The following is a 3,159-nucleotide window of genomic DNA, read 5'->3' as shown; positions in this document are numbered from 1 at the left end:
ACGGCCAGGGGGACGCACAGCTCGGGGCGCCCTCCCTGCGGGGTTTCTAATTTCTCTGGTGGGCACCTCTCCCCCACCTCAGACCTCGCATAGGCTTTGAAAGGCCCTGAGCAACCGAACCGAGTGAAGGGTCTAACCGAGGCGGGTAGGGAGCCTTGGGCCGCCACCCAGCACGTTTTGGACTGGAGAGGTTTTTTCTTTAAATAAAATAAAAAGCATCCGTAATATGTGCGTGTATATTTAAATATATATTTTAAAATATATAATATATATTTTATAATGTATTATATATCTAAGTATATATTATTTAGATATATTAATACATTTTAAAATTACAGAAACAGTACATGTGCACGAAGAAAATTAGAAAACACGAACAATCAAAAATAAACACAGGGACTTCCCTGGTGGTGCAGTGGTTAAGAATCCTCCTGTCAACGCAGGGGACAAGGGTTCGATCCCTGGTCCGGGAAGATCCCACATGCCGCGGAGCAACTAAGCCCGTGCGCCACAACTGCTGAGCCTGCGCTCTAGAGCCCGCGAGCCACAACTACTGAGCCCGCGTGCCACAACTACTGAAGCCCGCATGCCTAGAGCCTGTGCTCTGCAACAAGAGAAGCCACGGCAATGAGAAACCCGCACACCGCAACGTAGAGTAGCCCCCGCTCGCTGCAACTAGAGAAAGCCCGCACACAGCAACGAAGACCCAACGTAGCTAAAAGTAAATAAATAAAATAAATAAATTTATTTTAAAAAGCAATCCTCCTGTGGTTCCCATCGCTCTTGGGATGAAGCTCTAACCTCCTGCCTGGCCCTGCAGCCCTGTCCTGCACTCCTTAGCGTAGGACCTTCGCACATTCTGTGCCCTTTTCCGGAATGCTTTTCCCCCTCTGGAGCGCTTTTCCTCTAGAGCTCTGGTTGCTCTGGCTGTCTAATATATCTTGCCTGGCACAGAGATGGTGCTCAGCGATGGAATGAATGAAAAAATGAATGAATGTGGGAGGGAACGCAGATTGATAAAGCCTTATTGACAGTGTGAGTCAAAAGTCTTAAAGACATGCTTGTACACTTGGATCCAGAAATCCCACTTGTAGAAATTTACCTGAATGGACACCGACATTCATCGTGGCATTGTTTATACCAGGGAAAGCATTGAGAAAAACTTAAATGTCCAGTAATTGGTTAAATACAAAACCAAGTTCTTGATCTTTTCTCTCAAGTCGGCATTTCTTCCAGGCTTCCCATGTCAGTAAATGACATCCCCATCTACTCAGCTATTCAAGTCAGAGACCTGGGCATTGGGATTTTATTCTGTTTTTTATTTTATTTTTTATTTTTTTTATTTTTGGTCGCGCCACGCAGCTTTCGGGATCTTAGTTCCCCAACCAGGGATTGAACCCGGGCCCCAGCAGTGAAAGCGCTGAGTCCTAACCACTGGACCACCAAGGGATCCCCTTTATCTTTTTTACTGAGGTACCATTTACCTAAGTAAAATACACAAGTCTTAAGCGACAGCTCAAAAAGAAAAAAAAATTTAACCTATGTAGACATCCCTAAGTTAAAAAAATTTTTAACTGCCACCCAGATGGAGACATGGAAATTTCTCAGCACCCAGGGAATTCCCTTGTGTCCCATCACAATCAATACACCCCCTGCACACAGAGGTAACCACCCTTCTGACTTCTGCTGACATTCTGTCTCTAACACCTAACAGCCAGCCTATCGCTGAGGCCTGCCAGTCCTTGTGCCATACCTTTCTCAGGCCGTGTCACCTCTCATCCGGGCAATAGCACCTGCCTTCTCACGTGTCCCCTCTCCTCTGGCACCCCCTCCTCCCCAGCAGCCAGGGACCTGAGCAGTCGCCAACCTGCCTGAGACTTGCCAAAGGCTCCTAGTGCCCTCGGGGAAGTGCCAGCTCCCTCTGTGCTCAGCACCAAGACTAATCATCACCTTGCACCAGGCACCCTGCCTGCACCAACCCCTGAGTCCTCACCACACCCCAGATAAGGGAATGGAGGCACGATGGGGATGCCACTGGTCCGTGATTGCAAAGGCAGCAAGCAGTGGAGCTGGACACACCTACAGGGTGACTCCCAAACCCATGCTGTTAATAGTCCTACTGGCACTCCATGAATGAATGAAGAATGAATGAGTGAATGATCTATTCATCTATTCAGGTTTTCTTTTGCACAAATACAGCCACCCTTAGGAAAAATCATATGTCCCACTGCTAACGGGTTGGATTTGAGATCACTTTGCTGGCTGCGGAACAGGAAAAGGAGAAGGGACAGGGAGAAGAGAGGCGTAGGAGGAGGACGGAGGGTGGGAGGAGGTCCCTGCAGAGCCGGGCAGAGCACGTCTCTGGAGTGGAGGCTTTCCTCCACTGTGGCACTTTCCTGAGGACTGGCCCTGACCCCCAGCAGAGGAGAGGCTCTTTATTTACCCAGCGTCTGAACCCTGACAGTCACTGGGTTGTGAGGAAGGGGAGGGGGCCTCCCCTACAAGGTCTGTGGTTTGAGTGAAGAAAACAATTGCGTAAAAATGGAGAGCCTTACCACATTCCAGGTCCTGTGCCCGCCTGAGTCATGCTTGAGAAGGGGGAGGATAAAGCCAGAAAGCCGGAGCCGGAAGCCCCTGGGATTGCAGGCCGGCCAGGGCCTACGGTGTGACATCACCAAAGTCATCGCCTGTGAGCTCAGGCAGAGGGGTCTGGGGCCAGAGTGAGAGGCAGGACGAAGGGCTGAGGCTGGCTCAGAGGAACTCCAGGCCTGGGTTGGAGAGAGGTCACCGGGTCGAGCGTCTGCCTTGGAGAGAGCCCCAAACTCCTCCCAATGTTGGGGCGCCTCTGACATGACCCCTGTGTCCCCAGCACCCAGCACAGTTCCTGGCACACTTAAGCACTCAGGGTTCAGGGGCTGAATGGATGAATGAATGAATGAGGGAGCAAGGAACCTCTGCTGGGTACCCTGGTCTCCCACTTTAATTCTGCAAACTTCAGAAGTGACTGTTCTTGGGGGGACTTCCCTGGCGGCCCAGTGGTTAAGACTCTGTGCTTCCAATTCAGGGGACATGGGTTCAATCCCTGTTCGGGGAACTTAGATCCCACAAGCCTTGTGGCACGGCCAAAAATATAAATTAAAAAAAAAAAAAAAAAAAAAA

The 3,159-nt window shown here is 50.0% G+C and overlaps 1 non-coding gene across 1 annotated transcript; it reads right to left on the bottom strand.

Annotated features, from left to right (window-relative positions):
- Positions 1-1,377: 1,377 nt before the first annotated feature.
- Positions 1,378-1,449, bottom strand: TRNAE-UUC (transfer RNA glutamic acid (anticodon UUC)). Its single transcript has one exon. It is a non-coding gene; the product is annotated as a tRNA-Glu (tRNA).
- Positions 1,450-3,159: the final 1,710 nt, after the last annotated feature.

Source organism: Lipotes vexillifer, unplaced genomic scaffold (assembly GCF_000442215.2).
Source record: "Lipotes vexillifer unplaced genomic scaffold, Lipotes_vexillifer_v1.1 scaffold98, whole genome shotgun sequence".
Lineage (NCBI taxonomy): Eukaryota > Metazoa > Chordata > Mammalia > Artiodactyla > Lipotidae > Lipotes > Lipotes vexillifer.
The sequence above is the reverse complement of the archived record's forward strand: the minus strand, read 5'-3'. Positions and strand labels throughout refer to the sequence as shown.